The sequence below is a fragment of the Aptenodytes patagonicus genome, chromosome 1, assembly GCF_965638725.1.
Source record: "Aptenodytes patagonicus chromosome 1, bAptPat1.pri.cur, whole genome shotgun sequence".
Taxonomy (NCBI): Eukaryota; Metazoa; Chordata; class Aves; order Sphenisciformes; family Spheniscidae; genus Aptenodytes; species Aptenodytes patagonicus.
This window is the reverse complement of record NC_134949.1, coordinates 55,879,536-55,901,795: the sequence shown is the minus strand read 5'-3', so window position 1 is coordinate 55,901,795 and position 22,260 is coordinate 55,879,536. Positions and strand designations below refer to the sequence as shown.

Sequence of the window (22,260 nt, the reverse complement as noted above, 5' to 3'; positions counted from 1 at the left end):
GACCCACAACAAAAGAGAAATAAAGTTGTAAATAAAAAGAAGATAAGGTCACTGACTACACACCACTAGGATGACTGAATATTATTAGGTATTTTACTTTTCTCGACCATAAGGGTTTTCATTGAACAGTTACAAGTTTTGCTGCATGGAGATTAAGCCTTGCCCACTGTCGTTTCAGAAGGGAGGGGGATGGGGGGAAACAACAAAAGTATCCAGAATCACTGCAACATGTCTGGTAAAAAATACCAAACTGCTAGAATTAAGGAAGACATTGTAAAGCATGACAACAAAAGGAACCATTTCTAGTCTCATCAGACCGTTAAATGTCCTTAGCCATACATTTGCTGAAACCAGAAAGGCACTTGACTAATGCAAAGCTGGCTAACTTTCTTGACCTCATCATCTAAATATCTTATCTGGCTAAGAGCCACAAGATGAGACGGTCCAGAAATTATTCTTGGACAGAAGATCTAGACAACTTCTGTGGGGTCTCACCACATCAGTATAAGGCTGGGCTTGGTTAAATACGTAACCAGCTCCGAGTCACACTAGTGATAAAGGTTGTTAACAGTCCCTAGTAGGTAACTGTATCCAATAACCAGAAATTTAGATTACATGGAACACTTCATGCCAGTATTATCCCATGCAACCCAGCTGCAGAGTTGCCCTGGCGGGCAAGTCACACATCAGCTGTTCCAAATACATATTCCATCTAAGTGCCATAGGTTGGCCATTCTTTTAAGCCTGTCTTCAAATCAACATCAGATGTCTTTCTGGAAAGAGACAAAACACAAAGAAAGAAAATTCACTGCTTCCTTTACTCAATCACACCGTAATAATAAAAAAAAAAAAGCACCATTTTTAAATATTAGTTGGTCTGCCTCCAGCTTCTCATTACTCCCCCCCCCCCCCCCCCCCGATTGGAGAGCCTATTTTAGTAGTCATTTTTGCTTTCTGAAGGAACATATTCAATGGAATTACTGCTTTATACTAAATTCTTCCTTTTAAAACTCAAGACTGGGCTGCATAAGCAAAACCAGCCTGCAGATCAAAGGAAATGATTATTCCACTCTGCTTGGCACCTGTGAAGCTACATCTGAAGCATGGTACGTCCACTTTTGGGACCCCAAATGCGAAAGAGATTGATAAGCAGGTCCAGTGGAGGACCACCAAGATGGTTGAGGGCTGGAGAACATGACAGATGAGGTGAGACTAGTGAGCTGAATTTGTGTAGCATGAAGAATAGATAGCTAAGTGAGGAGAACTAATTGCTCTCTTCAACAACCTAATTGGCTTTCATAGAGAAGACAAAGCCAGACTGCTTTCAGAGATGCAGAGCACACTGACAAGAGGAAATACATACAGCTTGCAGCAAGAGAAATTCCAGATAGATACAGAGAACAGTTCTTCACCACAAGGGTGGTCAAACACTGAAACAACTTGTCCAGAGCAGTTGTGGAGTCTCCACCCTTGTCAATTTTCAGACCTCACCTTGACAAACCCTGGAGCAACCTGGTCTAGTTTTGAAGTTACCCTCCTTTGAAGAAGATGTCAGACTAGATGACCTCCAGAGGTCCCTTCCAACCTAAATTATCAGTTTAACTTTTAAATTATTTTACAATTTTGTGTTCTTGAGGCAGAGTGATTTTTGTGCCTTTTCCCCAGACCCTTCCTAATTTTTCAACATTGCAAAAAAAAAAAAACCAACCCCAAACCCCCACCCATATGGACAACAGGACTGTAACCTGTATTGATGCAGAATTCACATCATTAATATAACCAAGACAGATTAATAGAGTAAAGTGTATGACTTCCTTACTCTTTCTCTGTATTCAACAGAATTTCAGCCCCTCTGCATTAACTTTCTATTTGGGACTGTAGCTCACTTTTTTTGTCTCTGTGATGCCTACTTAATTCCAGGGTAGGGTTTCCTATTAAGCAGGTATGTTCTATAACGGAAGGTTTCTAAAAGTACAACTTCAGATTTTGCTGTGCAATAGCAGACTGCTTGAGTGGGTCCCACTAAGCAAATGATCCAGATAACTCTGCAAGAGTCGATCTTTCTATCCTCTACAAGTTAACAGAAGTAACTGCTTTACAACACCATAAAGAAACTTTACTTGGAGCATGCTTCCTACTCCTCTCCCCTTCAAAAGCTTTAGAAAGCTTTTTAATTAATGTAATGTTTTATTGATACGGGGGGGGGGGGGGGGGGGGGGGGGAAGTTATTTGTTCTTTAAGAAAAAGACTGTATCAAGGCATAATTGTATTATACATACTGGGTATTTACACCAAGGAACCTTGTTCTAAAACAAAATTACATTAGAATTTTTTTTTAATAAAGTTTTATTTCCATTAAACCACCTCAGCATTAATTCTAATAATATTCTTTTACATTTACTGAATCCCTCCATTATTTTTCCCCAGGATTGATGTGAGGTTAATAGTTATTTAGGTCATCCTGTTTGACCTTTTAAAATAAGACGTCTTCAAGGTCTTCTGGAATTTCCATTGTATTTTAAGTTATTGGGAGGGACACCTCAGAAAAGAGATATTCTCAGCCAGTTCTTTTAGAACTCCTGGGTGCAGATTACAAAGACTTGCTTATAGGCTTTGTTAAGAAATGTCTATCATGGACTCTCAGAATCTTCCTTGTAACTTCTAGATTTTAAGTACTTAAGTCACCTGTGAGATATTATAATGTAATCTCACTTCTCTCTAAAAAACCCCCCAAAATATTTATTGTAATCTTCTGCCTTTTCTCTTTCACTATGAATCACGTTATCATTGTCACCTACATTACTGTTAGAACTACTTCTCAATTTTTAACAATCTCACCTTTGTTATCCTTTGCCTTACTAGTCAAGGTTTTTTCTCAGGAACATTTTGTTTCTTTTAATCAGTTTTCTACATTTTTCATGCCCCACTCAATGCCATTTCTCTTCTACCATCCTCGCACTTACACTTTACAGAAAAGGAGGGAGGGGCCCTGAATTTCCTCCTTCACACTGTAATGAAAGCAAGATGGATTTTAACAGAATTTGCCCTTTATGGACAACATTTATAGTTGTTAACTATATGTAATTTATTTGGGGAAGTCTACCATATACCTATTTACATAATTTCTCACACGCGCACACACACTCCCACACACCATTTTTGTACTTTAGTCTGGACATGCATATAACCAGACTTCTAAGTGACAAACAAAATTGTGTCCCATATCAAATCTTAAGTTATCACTAAAAAAAAAAGTTAAAATGTTTCAAAGTAAATGATACACATACAAAAAAAGACCTATTTGGCCCAAGTTGTTGGCATGCAGCATTTTACTCTGCTGTATCAATGCAGAAGTATACCTTTCTCTATTATCATTAAATTCCCCCCTCCGCAACATCAACCCGTTATAGTTCTCTTTCCTAGCATATTTACATCTTCTCTATCGGTCTTAATTCACAGTCCATTTCATAATGGCTCCAATACTTTTAGTCCCTATCACTGCCATTTTAAGCTCAAAAAAATCTACCTACCTACTTTGCCCTTCTACCTTTTTATTCTCTTCGATTAATCTCATTTTTCTTTCAGCTGAACCAGGCCCATCCACTGCCAGTTCCACATCCCTATCTTAAGCTGCTGTCTATGTTTAAGTGACCATGTTTTCCTTGGCCTGTTCATGCATCTCCAATTATCTCTTTTCTCTAGCACAGAGACTTCCCAGATCCAGTCATTTTCTTTTACCATCTCCCCTTTCCAGTCTCCCACCCTGTCACAACTTTTTTGACTTGTAAAATAGAAATGCAGATACATTCATACAGAACTAGCACATCTGCCCCATGCAGTCATTTCATGCACTACATGCATAACCACAATACAGTATATTATGTAATTAGCAATACCGTAATTTTGTTAAAATTTGCTGCTCTAAGGCAAGCTTATTGTCTTCTGAGGGGGGAGATCAGATAAATAGCACATTCTGATCTGTTTCCCTATTTACAAATACACCTGTTTAAAGTTTATATAAATGCACTTGAGAATGTGCATTTATACTAAAAGATACATGGACAACAGTTCAGTGTCCAATACTTTTAACACCTTTGCCATCTCAAAAAGAAGATAATTCAGACTACATTCAGGATAACGAAGTTTCTTCATAATACCACGAAGCCAAAAACCCACCACTGGTGGATTCAACCTTCTTAATTCTGCACCCTTTTCAGGAGTAAGCTCACAGCATGTGCATCAACTGGTGTCACTATAGAGACAAAAATAACACAGTAGCAAAACAGTAGAGGTTTGAACCAAACAAAACCAGTAACATCAGGAGCAAAAACTACATACTCAAATTTCTAATATTTTTTTAAAGTCTTCAGTTTTACCTTAAGTAAACATTTTACAATAATTGCTAGTTAACACTCCCCATAACAACAGCAACCCAAAAATAATTACAGCAAGAACAAATGACTTCCGGGCTTCCCAGAAAACGCCTCATATTTAAATTTAATTCCTGGCATTATGCCAAAATGGGGGATGGGCACCTAAGTGGAAAAATAACTTCAAAGGCCTCTAAAACATTAATGCAGAAAACAAGTTGCTTCTCTTACCTGGCGAGAAGGTGGCATGTGCAAAATGAGATTCCTCCTCTGAGCAAGCCACTGACGCGTAGCTCATTTGCATAAGTACCACGAGCTACAAGTAGACTTCCAGGTCGGCCATCTTGATACTAAGATCTTGTTTTGTTTACGTAGCAGCATGAGTGCTATTTTTTAGCGAGCGTGAGCTATGCTGTTCTACCTCTCAGCTAGTAGCCTACATCTGCTTGTTAAAGCCTGCTGGAACTCCCACTTCTCCACACAAGTGGCTGAACATGTCAGGAGTGCCCCTGCAGCTCACTGAGCATGCCACAGCCTCCAAGGGAACGTTGCAACTGCAACTGCCTCCAGTCGGACTCTTTGTACTGCCTTCTGTGCTGCCAACTATTAGCACTGCAGCAACTATGTGCAGTGAAGTACCTCCCACATACCACACAGTAGTACCAACAAGCATAAATTTATTACAGCACAGTGCAAGACAACACACACACACAAAAAAAAAAAAGAGCTGAAATCTCCTCAGTATTTTCACTTACTAGCAATCTAATTACACATAGGTTCCTTTGTACATCTTTTCACTTTCATCAGTGTGGCTCTTTCAGTCCAGAAACCAGCGTGCTCCTGCAATCCGTGCACAGGAGAAGTCCATGACACATGTTAGTTGCTGCCGACACGGAGCCAGACTGCAGTTACAGCTAGCTGGCGCCAGTAAAAATTTACATAAAGGGGGCCTCATTTCAAGATTAAATTGCAGCAGGATATTGCTGAGCAAAGCCTCCCCCCCGCCCCCGCGAGACTACTACGGGTTCTAGAATATATCGTCTAGTTATTTGCTTACTAATAATCCAGATCCATGTCAAAAGTCAAGTGCTGCTCTTACTGTTTATATAAACAAAACCTGACAGTAGTCTCTGCAAAAGAAATTCCACCTTGAAGCCTGTTCCTAGTAGGAATGCTACACACTGCATTGTTCACAGCGATTCTGGTGAGCGCTCTGTAGTAATTGAAATAACACCGAATGGGTATGCTCAATGCTCAGTAACCAGCTTTTCTTAAACTCATACTTCCAGTATTTTGCAACCTACCAATAACAAATAAGTAAGTATGAGCTCCAAGTAGGACAGATCCATTTTTAACCTAATGCTGACACTTAGCATGTCTGGCCATTTAATTTACTGTTTCCACTTCATATTTAATTTTTCTTCATTAGGGAGATCAAGAAAAAAATCCCCCATCTGGAACTGTGGACTTTTTCAAGTACCTAAAAGGTACAGTGACAGGTAGAGGCAGAAGCTTCAATTTCAGCCTCACTCTGACTTCAAATAGTTAATTTCTTAATTCTTAGTTTTTTCCTTCCAGTCAAAATCCAATTATATCAATAAGTGAATTACATTTTACAAATGCTTATTCTAAAATTTACTGTATTTTTTCGGAGGGAAAAAAAAGAAGCCAGGCTTTGCTTACTATTAAGTGTGCATATGTGGAAGATGAATCATCCGCCAATACCTTTTTCCTCTCATTTGCTGCCTCGTAACAAACTCTTAAGAGCATGAAACAACTCAATGCAAATAAACATACTATTTATTATACCAACGATAAACATGAATTTGTGAAACCCTAAATAAAATGAAGTTAAACCCACAGTAATGTTTGTCTAGTTACACTGCTGTAGTTGCAGCCTGGCACCATTTAGCGCAAAAAGGAAAGTGATGGAGACAGTGATGCTTGTCGATTCCAGTGGGGCAAAGGCAGAGCCGCCTCAGGACCAGAACAGCCTGCTTTGTGCCACGGGCCTCTTCTAGTTCCCTGCATTGTTCCTCTTTAGAATGCAAACAGCGTCAAGGCTATATATAGTCAAATTACTTTATATGTCCTTTCTTCCACTGTGAGCATAATTTGCTGTATGGCTGGTTCTAGGTTATTTGAGCATAACACAGTTTGCTCATCTGTAATGTCAAAAAGCTACTGACTTTGTGTCTGAAATTATTTAGTAATGCAAATTACTCTTCACTGTTTGTTACAATTCATCCTCAGCTGTTGTATCCAAAAGCCTAAAGCAATGTATAAGGGAAAAATAATTATTTTTCCAGAATGACTGTCACATTAAAATGACAGCCATTAACTATACAAGTGATCTGGTATTGCTCTGCTTTTACATCATGTGTATCTTTTGATTTATCTTACTTTCAGACAGATTTGTGTATGTTAGCACATTTAAGTGCTGTGCAGAATACATCTTTCAGTGATGCTGTTGTCATTTGCAGAATGAATCACCAGATGAACAACTTCTGAGCTTAAAAAGAAAGGGCACCAATGCTGCTTTAAAAAAAAGCGAACAAAAAACCCCCCTTGTATTTCCCACATACAGCCACTCCCCCGCTCAGCTCTACAGCCTTGTGCACAAATACCAGAATAATAGTATGATTCTCAACACAGTAAAACAGATACTGCAAAATAAGAGCCTTTACTTGGAGCATTTTCTATTCTCGGCTCCAGTCCGCTCAGGGAAGTCCAGGCCAGAGCTTGCCGGCAGCACCGAGGGCGAGCTCTCCATTTGCCGTCTGGGGGAGGCACCACCCCGCTTCCAGAACATTCGGGCACTCACCCACACTCCCTCGGCTTTACCTTCCTCTCTGCGCCGCCTTCTTTCTTGCACCACTAGCTATGATAAAGCTGTTTTCAAACGCAAAATGTTTTTACGGAGAGGAGAAGCAATTGGTTTAGTAGTTAGAAACGCACGAACCCGGTTACACAGGGCACAGGGGGCTACCTCTGAGCTAGAGGTGACCTGGAGGGCTTGCTAAGCCCCAAACCAACTGCAGCAACGTCTGCCTGTCACAGGGAGAGCGGACCAACGGACCCTGAGAACTAGTACAGGGACCACTTTAGCTGCTTCCAAAACGTGATATTTGGGTGGGGGTGTTTTTGTTTCCATTGTTTGGGGTTTTTTGGGGGCGGGGGGTCGCAGGTTTTTTTTGTCTTTTTTTTTTTTTAGTGCAAGAGCCTAACCTGGGAGAATAAACAATAGCATACTCAATTATATTCTCCAGTGATTGCCACTACAGAAAGAGCCAAAATGTCTGCCTGCCTTTCCCATGTTTAGCATGCAGTCAGCGGAAACACCCGAGCGCTTTTATGACTTTGCCTTCTCAAAGTCAGTTAACAGGACTCTTCCTCCAACATGCACACAATTTTCTAGTCTCTCATCAGAAGTGACCTTAAAGAGCAGATGTCACAGTCAAAGGTAATAAGGCCAGTTGCATTTGAAATAATTACTATTAGCAGTATGGTTTCAATTGGTACCTATCAAAGACAACATCCTCAAATTTTAAATGTCAGTTGATTCATTTCAGAATAGAAAGGTACAAAAAAGTCTGCTACAGAATGATTTGCCCAATTCAGACACAATTTTAGATATGAAAGCATTTGACAAAGTTTGTCAAAAAAAGAAAAAACCATGATGAAATCTGTTGCTAGTAGCTTGATCTAAAAAAACCAAAAAAACAAAAGAAAACCACACAAAAAGGAAGAAAGAAAAAAAAAATCCCACCACAGAGGAAAAGAAAATGAAAGGCCCTGGGCCTTCTGTAGGCAACACACAGTCCAAAACACCCCCTTCCCCTCAGACTTTGCCCTCTTCTCCAAAGCATGAAACAGAACAAATTATTCATATAAGTCAGCCAGAAGTTTGGTAGTTCCCAAGTTTTTCTCACGTTGGTCTTTGAAAGGCACAGAAAATTATGTTCATTTCTGAAGTAGAGAACTATCAACCCATTGTCTTAGCCAGTGTGATTTATTTCAAGATATTTTACAAGCAGAAGCCTATACCAACAGAAGGAGTAGGGAAGGCAGGAAAGGGAAGGGCGGGGGGAAGGGCTGACAGTAGTATCCACTTTTCTACTGCAGGAAAGGGGTGAGAAAGTATCTAAAACAGATAACTTCCAGGCAGCAACAGAGTCTAATGTTGCACTCCCTTTCTTTTGGAAAGTGAAAATACTCAGTTTGACTCCTTATCAACTTTAGAAAAAAAACATGTTTTGCTCACTGAAATTTACGTGAAGAATTTTGTTATTTATTAAACAAATACTGAAAACCTGACAGACCTTAACCTGCAAATCAAGATAATGCAGGGGGAAAAAAAAAAAAAAAACCAACATTTGCCTTACTCATAATTCCTTTGAAGACACTACATTTTTGAGAAAAACATAGTAAAGTTTACAGCTAAAAATAACTGTTTAATAATAGTCATAATGTGATTATTTAAGATTCAAAACAGTTCTAAGTGCTTGGTAACCATTTATTTCTAGTACCTAAAGAACCAAACAAGTCAGCTGTTTGAAAGTGATTTGCATGCATTAAACAGTATTGCGTTAATTCAGCAGTCCATTCCAGTTTGTTTCGAATCCTCCCTGAAATTGTTTGCTCCCAAAATACCTACCAAAATAGAAGATGCAGCTGTGCAAATTGAGACAATTCTGAGTTTTAAGAGGAACATAAAAAATAATCAAGCCATGTTAGAATGGTTCCAAGCAAGTATGATTTAGTAATGAAAAACTATCCAAATAGTTGGAGCACAAATGAAAATAAAGTAGAATTATTTTCTTATAATCAAATATACCATTTGCAAAAAAATGAATTTTAAAAAAGTGAATCTATAGACTCCTTCAGAGTAAGCTATTGTTGGGTATTTCTCTTTGAAAGTCTCATGTATTTGAGACTGCTACCCTATTAGCAATTTATTTACTTCTGAAAGCCTATCCTTCAAGTTTACCTATCGGCAGCACAAAGCTAATTGTTCTAGAATGCAGCAGGTCTCAGAAGTGGAGAAAATGCAGACACAAGAACACTGAGCAGAGTCTGACAATGCATCTCACATTAAAAATGTATAGTGATCAATTCAGTTGAAGTTGTTAATTCATTATACACAACTGTTTCTAATTCAAATCATGAACATCTAATTTACATATTTAATAAATGCGGGTTTATTTATTTTTTTTTTTAGCATCCACTGAAGTGCCTTGTTCCCACGGAGGTAAATTGGTGTTTTTCATTTTCTTTTTGACTACTAAAGAACAAACTATTAACACCATGGGAGAGAACAGAGAAAAGATCATGCTGTCAACTACCAGTACTACTGTACAGCAAGCATTACAGTGTACTTGCACTTCTGGACATAGGGATGTGTTCCATATGCAACACAGGTTTCAAAACCTATCATACTTTATGCATTCCAACACCCACTTCAGGAAAGAAAAAAGAAAACCAGAAAAACACCCAAACCACACCACCCACCCAGCTCACTACAACAAAACGCTACAGCTGCCTGCTGGGCCAGTCATTTTGTACAGCACTTTCAAGAATGATGCTGTTTTCAAAACAGCCTGTTAAAGAGCAAAGTAAACCAAAACCAAAGGGAAGGGAAGACACTGAGACAAGAGCTTTCCTCTGAACTCTGGCAATCTCGCCTTGCCTTTTCTGTAAAATGGGAGTAAGCTTACTCAGCTCACAGAAAAAAACACGGGCAACAAAAAAGGCACAAAAAGAACTGTATGAAAGACATGGTGTGAACATACAATATTTTATTCAAGTGTAATACATGTGAAGAACCACTCCTTACAGTAAATGTCAAAAAATACACTACTTTTCCTTTTCATGTTCCCGTTAAAGAGGGGGTTAACAAAAACCCCAAACCCAACAGAACCAAAAGCACTTGACAATTTTCATATGCTCCTTTAAAAAAAAAACCAACAACCACCCCCAAAACAAAAAACCAACAACAAAACCACCAGAGGATGTGTATGGTAAAGTATGTTTTAGACATAACATTTCATCCCCTTCAATGATTACAAAGTAGGAGTTCAATGATCTCATTATAAAGAATGAATTGTTTCTGCTTGCTTTGAACAGTATGAGTTATTAACATCTGGAATTAATCAACAACAATAACTGACTAAAAACCACACAAACAAACCTCAGTAATCATTTATAAGACTGGGGTCAGAATGACTTGATTCAGTATCTTGCAGAAAACCAGAAAGATTATTGTTTGGGGGATGGGAAGAAGGAAATCTCACTACATTATTCAAATCAAACTAAACAAAATTCCACTAGCAATAAAACAACCTACCTACCTGCATTTCATCATCACCCGTGACCACACATTCACATTATTCCTGTCACTGATCTTTTATCCTAAAGCAGGAAAATCCTATGACCAATTACTTAGAAATTTACAGTTAGCTGAAGTAGCAATCAACCTAGGTTTAATATCCTGTATTTTACTGGTTTTTTTTAATTAATTGCTTCGTATCAAATGCACACGGTAAACATGGAGAAACCACATCTCCTGAAAACCTGATCTGCCCAGAATACTTTGTTTCTTTATAAGCAGTGTACTATCATTAACTACAGAAGATCATTTATGGGAACAGATATTTAAAAACTAATTTAACCACCAAATGCTTTGTTACAGAGTATGCTAAAACCACCAAATTAATGTGCAAAAACATTGAAGAAGGACTAAATATTTAGGTGTTTAGCACTGAATTTCACATCCTTAGCACTAAGTTCAATTTCAGACAGGAAAATACTATGAGTTACATCCTGATGAGTTATCCAGCTCTTCTGCTTCTCCTGATACGTTTCTGGAGAACTTCAAGTAACTCCCTATTCGATGAATCAAGTTAACTCATATCCAGCTTAAGATCCCATGAAGACCTTAACTAGGTATTTGAGACAGACACACAACAAGAAAATAAGTGAGTCTTGAGGAAAAGTGCCTTCTTTCTCCTCCTCCTCTTCTGTTCTCCCCCTCCGGAATAGAAAAAAGCTGAGCACTGCTTTTCTCCCACCTTCATGTCCCTGGACACTGACACCTATCCATTACCTTTTAATGAGTGCTGAGCATGACAGATAGCTAGGCCACCAACCTGTAAGTAACGCACACAGGAAAAGACTAGGCCATATGAAACCACTAGCACTTTGAAACTCAGATTTCAATTAAGTTATACAAAAGAAATAAAAGAATAATTTACCTTGAAACTTTCATTCTGTCATTTGTAGTAGTTCTACAGAATTTATAGTAGTGTTATTCTTGAGTAGCAAATAACTGCTACCTGGAAAATAGTTAACATTTACATAATCATTGCTACTCCAATGTATTTATGCAGGTTTTGTAGCTCTTACCTACCACTGGAAAAAGTTACATGTTGAAAATATGATAATCAAATGTAAATCTAACCACTTGGTTACAAAAATTTAACAAAGTTCATAAAGAGTTTATTTTATGTTTTAGTTAAAGTATGAGGCAAGCTTTTGAGAAAGGGCAGTATAAAGTGAGAGCTTCTGGCCTGGTAAGGAAGTAAGCCAAAACAAAATAATTTTATTAGCAAGACATATGGGTATGACCTTTGACCTCTCTTATCCCACCCAATCAACCCTGTAACTGAGAAAGGATAAAGGTCTATGAATTAATTCAGTGAGAGAGGGGAGGGAAAACAAAAACAAAAACCATCAAACCAAAACCACACCCACCAAAACCCACCCTCCTGTTGACAAAAAAAGGACAATATTTTAAGATATTTTATACAGCTTAGAATTAGTTAATTTTGCCTAAACAAAGTTTGAAATTGTTTCTCAGCAGAGCAGAGCTGGTGCTTACCTCTAAGGTCTGGAGCATGTGATGCCAACAGCTCTGCTCATTTGCATACAGTCAAGCTAAACTGCTGCAATGAAGAGCACTTCGTCAGCCATTTTGAAACTGCACTGTGTCAGCTGCACTGAAAATGTGATTAAGATGGCTGCAATGTGCACTCAAGACCAGCCACTCAGTGACAACTCAGCAGTGGATAAAACATTTATACAGCAAAGCACCTCCCTCTTTGCCACACTGCAACAAACTGCACGGGCAGAGGGGGGGCCAGAGGAATGGTTTCTTTGACAGGCAGGAAATGGTTAATGCACGGCTGCAACACTGCAGCTACTCAGAGCTCCACTGGTAAAAAGAAAACTAAAATAAACCAAAAACCACCGAGAGGCAGCCCTGCTAGGTCTGTGATCCAGGATTTGTATTGCATACTTCAAATCCCTCCCGACTCCAGGCAGTTCAGAATCCATGTCACATATTAACAGCCACAGATACAGAGCCAGATCATGCATAGAACTGACAAACATTAGGGAATACTTTTCAAGAGCAGCCTCATTTCAGTCTTAAAAAAAAAAAAGCTTAAGAAACTGATCTATACCTTTTTACAGCACCACCTATTTTGAAATATTGTGTAATATTTGTTGCCCAATAAAACAGTTTTCCTTGAGGGAAAAAACGGAAGTTCAATTTATAAATAAGGAAGCTAGCAAAAAACCCAAGAACACTCCAGAACTTCAGTGCCTGCAGAAATCAAGTATCTAATACTTTATAAATGATGCAGTATGTTGTGTAACTTTTCAAAGAGGAGACATATCTAGATTCCCTTCAGCAGTTTTGCTGGAATCTTGTTGTAACGATACCAAATAGTTTGTTCCTAAAGAACTGGTTTGGGAACCTATAGGGGGGACAGAGGGGTTGTCAAACAAATACACAATTTTAACACAAGCAGAACTAAATATAATAGTTTCCTCTCTAATATCTGTTCATTAGCCCCAGTTGTGCTTTTGTGCAGGCAATAGTGGATCAGTTCTGGAGGGAGCTCCTCTATCTGCCTCACTTCCTCATGTACACCTCTTCTACAAGATCCAAATACTGCTATTTTAAAAACAAAATAACTGCAAGAGCACATGGGGCGATCCTGAAGGAAATTAACGTTGAATTATTCCTAACCTTCTACCAAAAAAATAGTCTTTGTGATCCAAAATTAGCCCAACATGGTAAGCCCCCCCAGAAAAGCGGGAGAACGTCCTCCATCCACTTCTTTTATGAAAATGTCTAAACTTATGTAACTGTGCATGTCTGTTGCCAGCTGTAGCTGGTTATTTCAGGACTGATTAATCATGCCAGCAGTATTTGTCTGATGCACTCATCAGCACCACAGTCAGTATTTCAAACTTTAAAAATTTTGAAATACACCATCTGGCTAATACAAGGACAAAAGGAAAAGCATGATTTGCAACACAAGAAAAAGCACATGCCACATACATGTAAACAGCTACATTAATTATCATTTTTTATAATACTGTACAGATTCAGAGGACTAAATTAAAATATGCTTTAAGTTCAAATGCTCAAAAGACAAGTCTCTCAAAAACAAATTTGCGAAGACTGGAGAACAACCTCATTACAATTAATTTAAAATTACCCACTACACTGAAGCTTTTCTTCACCGAGATCTATTATTAAATCAAAAATCAATTTTACAACAAATTCAAAAGAAATTTTCTATTAGCCAGTTATAACCCCATGTTGCTTCCTCTGAACTTCATACATAGAACACCTTCAGGTTACAGGGATTTACAGTAACTTGTAACATTTCAAAATTGAAACTTAGTATTTCATTTATATGACAAATATACATACACTTTGATTTCCACAGTAGCAATGTTTTAAACAGAAGAGAATTCTATGTTTAGCGCACCTACAAAATTCCTACATCAAAAGGCAAATTCTGAACTCCAGTCCTAGAAGTTCAACAAAAACCTAAGGAGGTTCTAATCCGGAACCCAAGAGCTGCACTTGTACAACACTGCATTCTCTAACATTTAGTCTTGGAGCTCAATATATGGAAACTCTGACTTAAATAGGTTTGAACAGGCATAACTACTTGGCAAAAAAATTTCAGAGAACACTTTCACTGAGCCAGAGAAAACAGAACCCATGTCACACTCCAGTTGCTGCAGTCAACTGTCTTACCTTGTCAGAAAGCTTCATGAACGTGCGGAGGTACTGATGTGTTAATACAGACACGTAGTTGTAAAAAATCTAGGTGAATGGTAAGAAACCATATGCATTTAATCAAAAGTTCACTTCAATATACTTCGGTTAACATACACAGGTATGTTAATATGTTAAGATGTATTAACCCAACTAATTTTAAAATAAAACCTGACACTTAAACACAAAACTAGGAGTAAAATAACTCATCTGAGAATGCTTTGGTCCAGGTAATATTAAAGTGAAACTACACTAATGTGGTATTCCTATATTAGCATGGCACTACAATTTCTTATTGCTTCTTAGGGTGGCATCTATGCAGCTTCTCTAAAAATCAAAAATAAATAAGAAAATCAGGCATTTAAAAAAGATTCAGAATGGATTTCAACCTAACCTGTTATGTTTAGATTTCCCTTAAATACATAATAAAAGCTCCAAACAACCTTAACTCTGCCCTCTTTTGATGACATGCCAACACACTGCAGTATTATCTCAGCAAGTTCAATTATTCTAGTTGTAAGTTAAATTTTAAAACAGAGCTTCCATTTTCCAACCTTCTCTAATGAAATTCACGAGAGACTACTACTGTTTGTATGCATCTGAATTGAAGTCTCAGTAGACCATCTACTGAAACCCTCCATTATTCCTATATTTACACAGGCCAGTAGGCTGACTTCAAGAAACATCTCAACTGTGACTTAGGACAGCAAGAAATTCACAGATAAAAACTACTTAAACTATTGGGGAAAAGAAAGAGTCCACAATGATCATGAGACAAGGAACACTAGAGTCCAGAAAGTCAAAGTCTGCACAACATTTGAGGTCTTCCCATAATTCCAAGCCACTTGATGGTAGGACCAGTGAAGGAAATTTTCAATGTATTGACTGAAGTCAGCAAGCATGTATGTTTATGTGCTAGTTTGCTACTAAACACATTTCGAAAGACTTAAAAAGATGTTGCATTCTAATTTTTTTTTTTAAAATGACCTTCTGGAAACTGCAATAAGTTGGAGGCAAAGGTAGAAGGAACTTTCATTTCAGGGTGTTGGGGTTTTTTTTTAACCATAACATTTCTTTACACTATTGTGAAATGGAGGATAATGCTTAGGACAGCACAAAACAACAGAGCAAATATACAGGTTATTTTAACAGCTAGCTGACATATCCACAGTGATATAACTCATAAAACCTGTGCTGTGAGTACGCAAATTTATTTAAGAACATTTTCAGAAACTGGATCTAGAAGAGAAAAAACATTTTTCCTGTATTAAAAATATCCAAGTTACACACAGCAAACAAGCTCTATTAGTTTACCTAAATATCTTAGAAAATAAATTATTTAAAAAAAAAAAAAACTTTGCACACAGCCATCTAATTTACTAACATCTCACATAATTTGATGTTTGTTCCTGGAAGAAATAAGAGCTGGTAACTCATGAGTACAGTTTTTAGTCATTTATAACATGCACAGCTGAAAATAAAACGTCTTAAAGGGCATAGCTTTTTTTTTTTTAAAGTTACTCATAAATCCCAAAGGAACATAAAGGGCATTTATACAATATACATACATATACATAGCGTTCTGCATTCCTAATCAGTGATATGATGGAAGCTGACATACAACTAAGGATCAGGCATTTACATAATACCACATAGTTACTATTATGCCTTCAGCTACACCACCAAGGAATTATGGCTAAAAAAAGGGTGGAGGGGATGCGGGGGGAGGCAGACTTGCTGTTAAGTACACTGGTGATTTTAAAAAGTATATGTCAGTGGTACTAAACAAGATAATGAGTGAGCAATGGAACTAATGAAACCACATTTCCTGCAGATTTATAAACATTGTCTTGCTACTTTTTATCAGAGTAACCTCAGGTTATCATCAGTGCATACCACACTGGGCAAGCAAGTGCACATACATGTCTAGTCCAAAGCTGCATGTTGATGTGACAGCCTCCATATTGCTTTGACAGACAATACCTATGTCCCGACTGACAGCACGTTATCCCCCCAAAAAACCATGTAACTGCCAAGTTCCCTCACTGGGGCTGACAGTAGCCTCTCCTCACCCCCGCGCTGCTTGTTTTCACAAAATTTGCAGGAATTAATTATATCTTTGGTACTTACTATGTCAAGCTTACTGAAAACCAACAAGTCTTTCAACTTTTACTAAAGATAGAACAATTGACAAACAACAATCACATAAAATTGGACTACTATACTGGAACTGAGCAGATTTCTGTTAAAACTTGTAGGGCTGTGGCACAATTGAACATTTTTGTCACATACCTGTTTTGCAATTTTCTGCTTAAGCAAAAAAAGGTAATTTATATTTGTTAAACACATTTGTCTTATTAGTGGAATTCTTAAGTGCCATTTAATAACCTTATTCATGCATTTTTTAAGTTTCATGTAGGCATTTATTTTTCACTAACAGCATTCTGTTTTTTGTTTAATACTATCTAACATAACCTCAAATGAAAATATAAAACACAAAGCCACATAAAACTCAAGTTTAGCTGAAATTCTACTCTCAACTTTGGGATGGTTTTTTGCATATATATATCTCCACACAAATAGTCAAGACAGAACAGAGATAAGAACTAGAACATTAACTAAAACCAGACTATGCAACTAAACTAAAACCAGACTATGCAATTCAAGACAAAAAAAACCCCAACCAAACAAAACAGACTCCAATTTCTGAATCAATTCAATTGTTTACACCCTGAAAAGCTAGAGAATGTATTGGTTTAGTTCAATCTTTACCATTCTAAAAAATTACTAATGCATTCTGCAGATCCAGTTTCTGGATAACTAGTATCAGTACTTTTTATCTCTAAAATTGATCACACTCATTTTTATAGTCTGATCTGTAGGCTAACAGTGAACTTTAATGATCAGATGCTTCCAGAGAGTTAAACATTCTACATATGAACTCAAGGATTTCCTGACCCCCATTGCTACAGAAATAGGGAGGAAAAAAAGTAACAAAAAACCCCACACAAACAAAAAAGGTGAGACATCTAAACACACTACGAATGATACACAAAATCTCTTAAGGCAAATGAAAATTAAGATCCCACAACATCATACAAAATTTTGCTTTTAAAAAGATAACCAGAACTCAAAGGCTGACAAAACCTATGCTCCAGATCCTCCTGACTGAAAATCTCAAAGCTAGAAGAATACAGTTACCTTCTTTGGGACCAGTCACTAGGCTTTCATATCCCAAACAAGACTAAGCTACAGGAATTTTAGATATTAAGTATTACCCAATTCACATCTAAACTTTATTCAGAGATTAAAACATTCTGTAACTGTCCAATTTAACAAGAACAGCTGATTACAGAGATCACTTCAGAGAACAACCTAACTTTCTCTCTGCTTCTTAATGAGCTGTCAAAAAAAAAAAAATCAAGTTTTTTGTTGCCCCACACAACAACCCTACCTTACTCTCCATCCTGTATTTGGGTAAGTCACTGCTGCTTGACAAACAGTTTCTTACAGTATGGTGGAAACAGGAGAGTGTTTTTTCATACAGTACAGCATATAGTGCAGTGAGTATAACTGAAATACCAGAATTACAAATATACATCGTGAAAGCATCATTTGTGTTGGCCAGTTTATGAATTCCCAATTGTTTTGTGTGTGTAGGTAAGTCTCTCAAAGTAATGTCGCATAAAGAGAAGAGTCCAGCCACAGATTTAACTGAAAAGTATTAACAATCTTAGATTTCACTGCATTTATGAGAAATATTATATAAAAATATACTGGGAAGGAAAAAAGAAACCCAAACAAAACACCCACATTCACATATCATAAGTTTTATAACTTGCAACTTATTTTCCTCATCTAATATCCCTTATGAAAACGGTGATGTACATCTGTGTCAGTGCAGTAATTTCCAAAATAAACTCATAACATAAACATATAACTAGCCTACAATATAGAAAAACACCAGGTGGAGAGCAAATGGAAAAAATGCATTCAACTTGCAAACTATTTAAGTAAGAGCAACACATTGGTAAAGTATCTTTTGGCCTTACTGACTACATTTCATGAATAACATTGAGATTTTTGGCATAAATATAATTTCTGACAATAAGCCCAGATAAACCTAATCAATGATTATACTATTAAGAACATCTAGATGGGGAGAAATTTGATTTTTTTTCTTGTTTTGGAAAGAAAATAGAGTATCTGGTTTAGTCAACTGCTTTTCACTTTGGAAATATTCTGTTTGAAACAGGAAAAAATGCCTTCTTCCAACAGTCACAATCAAACACAATGAAAATGAGGATTTAGTTACTAATTAGAAATCAGTTGCTAAAATAGGATTTAAAAAATTGTTTAACATGTAAACTGTTTCTGTTTGCAACAGATTCTGTAAAATCAGTATTTAAAATTAAATTATTTTTATTCATAGGTTGTTCAGTCTTTTGGCTAGCAAGATCACGTCCCATGCTAAGAGGAAAGCATATGTCTATATTATACCACATTTCCTGTCTTTATGCCCCAAATGGAAGCATTACCAAAGGAGCCTTTACAGGAAGACTAACATAGTACGTTAATGTTGATCTTCTAAATATGTGAAATGGGCATAACTATACAAGCTAAAGCAGGAGGCATCAGCAAACATTGCAGAGTATGGCATGCATGCATATCTATTGGAATTAGCTTCTTACTGAAAACAGACTTCATAAAGGTTAGGAAATGAGAATTAAGAGGTCCCTCAATAAAAGTATCAAAATGACTGTTTCAATTGATTTATATAATTATTGTATCCTTCTATGAATCAATTCTGTTATGATCAGTTTCAAGCCTACACAACATTCAAGATAGTCTTGTTAAATTAATTCGTACAGCAAAATGCAACACTGTTCTACATTATCACAGGAAGCATCAGTTCAGCACTGCTACACGTGGTAGCAAGGTTGCAGCCGATAAAAAGTCTTTTAGTCCAAGCCACGTAGTAAGTCTACTAAACTAAGAACACAACGATGAGAACACAAAGATCTCTTGAGATTCTTTGAAAAAGAACACACAATGAGCAGTTACTTATAAACAGTGACAAAACAAGTTTTTCTGTATTTTAATTATTTGGCATTTATAAAAAAAATGTATTGCTATCCAAAATTATTAGTACAATTCCTTTCTGGATTATATGTACATAGGAACTTGATTTGATACTTCTGGAGCATACAAAATAATAACTGCCAAACTTGAGGAATAAATAGTGGGTGTAGTTGCCATGATTCATGAATTGCACAAGTTCTCATGTAATCATTACTGAATTCATTTTATGGTGGGGCTGACAACTACCATTAGTCCCATTTCAGAGATCTGAAAGCTGAGAAATTACCTACCCAAGATCACATATCAAATAACGGTGGGGTTTGTGTGTGTTTTTTTCCTCTCCAAAGAATTCTTAATATTCAAGGTAGTACTCTCCTTCATACCTTCCTGTAGGACTGCACAAACCAGTACCTAATCAGAAAAACACTTATTTCTTACATTGATAGCTGCTGTTTGTGTACAGAGTTCGTATTTAACGAACTCTTATTAATTTCAAATTTAAGCAGAAGTTAAGCACGTTTTTCACATTTTTATTTTTAAAAAACTAACTATAAAGTAAATATTAATAACTGTAATAATAGTAACTAGATCAAACTGGTATAACAGATAATGGCCCAAAATATATTCTAACTTGCAAAAGAGAGACAAACAGCATGCTTGGAGAATATCCTTATCTTGCAGATGCAAATTCCAATAAGTTTATTCATAATAATATTGTATTTGCTTGTATAATCTGGGATATTGACCAAACGTGTTTATTAACATACTCTTACTTCCGCCAATTAGCATGTTAAATAAGCTGTCTAGATGCACAAGTGTTATTTTTCCGTGACTGCATGAAGGCTGCAGTTTTAAGCTCATTGACTGTTGCCTAGAATAATTGAGCTGTTCACCCCTTTATTTTAAGAGAATATTTTTCCATCAGCAATTCCATCCAACTTTTCCACCCAACAAGTCTATCTGTGTAAAGGGTCACACTGACATTACAATACATAGATTTATTTCAAGATTACTATTATGCAACAAAATATTCTAATGTAGGCATTTCCCTGGATATCTGTCAAAGATTAGGAGATCTAATAAGAAGGATATATACCTGTTAAAAGAAAAAACTGCTTGAGGACAATGCTACACCTCTAACAGGCCCCAATGTCACATCAGAATTAAAATGTGGAAGGCTTAACCATGAATACAGTTTCAATATTTCAAATGCTTAAGTTCAAAGAAAATCAGAAGTTCAAATGTACCTTCTTTACATGAATATACTAGTTAAACTATTATTTTTTGGCATTTTGTTTGATGTGGGCCTCCACAACAACCTGGAGTAGCCACTCTGGCCTTGTTTACTGATGTCATCATATAAATAAGGCACAACTAATCCTCCCCCCCCCCCCCCCCCCGAACACCCTCATTTCTAGTAAATTAGCATGCCCATATGCCTCAGAAACTTTAATCTCAAGTTCATCAGCATGCTCTTGAGCGCAATAACAAGAAAAACGGTTTCTCCTCGTTGCTTCCACAGCCCATCCACCGCGACGCTCAACACCAACGCCCGCTGTATTTGCAAGGATGTCCACTGGCTGCATACAGCACCACCCAGGTCACGCCATCCCCAATTCGGACAGAGAGTAAGGAAATGCTTTCGAGGCGCCAGGCAGCCAGACGTGCCGCTGTCCCACCCAAACACCCGCCCGGTGCGATGTCTCCACCTCACCGATGCGTAAGACAGAACGCAATCAGACAACTGCCTGGTGTTGCCCAGCTCTCTGCGCCTTCAGGAGACAGCAGAGCGTCCCAGCTGTGCCCTGCCCCACGCCAGACCTACCCGTGACCCGCAGCGGCCGCCGCAGGGATCCCTCCACACGTGGGGGGCGGAGGAAGGCGCCTCCCCGCACCCCGCTCCCCACCTGCTGCCACCTCCGCGCGAAAACAGCAACGCGCATGCGCGCCGCCGCCTGCACTGGAGCTGGGTCACGTGCTCCCATGCAGCGCGCGCGTAGCTGCGCCGCGCTTGTGAGCGAGTGTGGGTGCGCGCAGTGGCGCGTGTGCAAAGCTGCAGCCCCGGAGCATGCGCACTGCCGCCGCCACAATCGCGCGGAGCAGCGTTCCGCACAGAGTGCTGCCGCTGCCCGGCCGTTCGCGCCCCGCAAGGGCCGTGCGGTACCTGTGCCCCTGCGTCCCGCGGCAGCTCCCGCCTCAGCGCTCGGCGGCCGCCGCCGCTCCCGCCTTCCGGTGCTGCTGCTGCCGCCGTAGATTCAAAATCGGAACCCGCTCCGGGCACCGACGCCGCCGACGCACGCGCCGGCCGTTATGCAAATAAGCCCCGTGTCCCCTCCCCTCTCTCGGCTGACCCCGCCCCCTCCGTGGGCACAGGGGCCGGCAGTGGGGGCTGCCTCTGAGCCGGCCAATCCCAGGGCCGGCCACCTTGGCAGTATGCAAATGAGCCTCCGAGTTATTTAAATGAGCAGGTGGCTCCGCCCCTTGACGGGCGGTGGCGGACGGTTATTCGCGATAACGCGCCGGGCCGAGGGACGCGCTGCAGCTGTCGCTGCCAGGGGGCGCTGTGGTGGAGCCGGGGCCAGGGCCGGGGCAACGCTCAGGGCAGGGCGGGAGCAGACGGCCCTTCCTTCCTTTCTTCCTTCCTTCCTTCCTTCCTTCCTTCAGCTTCCTGCCACATCGGCTGTGGGCTGCGTGGCTCTGGAGCCTCTCTGACACCTTCGAAAGCCT

General features: G+C 38.7%; 1 protein-coding gene across 6 annotated transcripts in view; it reads right to left on the bottom strand.

Annotated features, from left to right (window-relative positions):
• The window catches only part of ATF7IP (activating transcription factor 7 interacting protein), a 122,534-nt gene extending 100,718 nt beyond the window's left edge, over positions 1 to 21,816 (bottom strand). The window contains exon 1 of one of the 6 annotated variants that reach the window (XM_076336387.1): positions 21,698 to 21,816. The gene's annotated coding sequence lies outside the window, so the exon portion shown is untranslated. Of the gene's footprint in view, positions 1 to 4,601; positions 5,096 to 5,125; positions 5,309 to 21,358; positions 21,454 to 21,697 lie in introns of those variants that run through there. The other 5 variants (XM_076336437.1, XM_076336409.1, XM_076336419.1 and 2 more) reach the window with 5 other exon arrangements.
• Between the last annotated feature and the right edge of the window lie 444 nt (positions 21,817 to 22,260).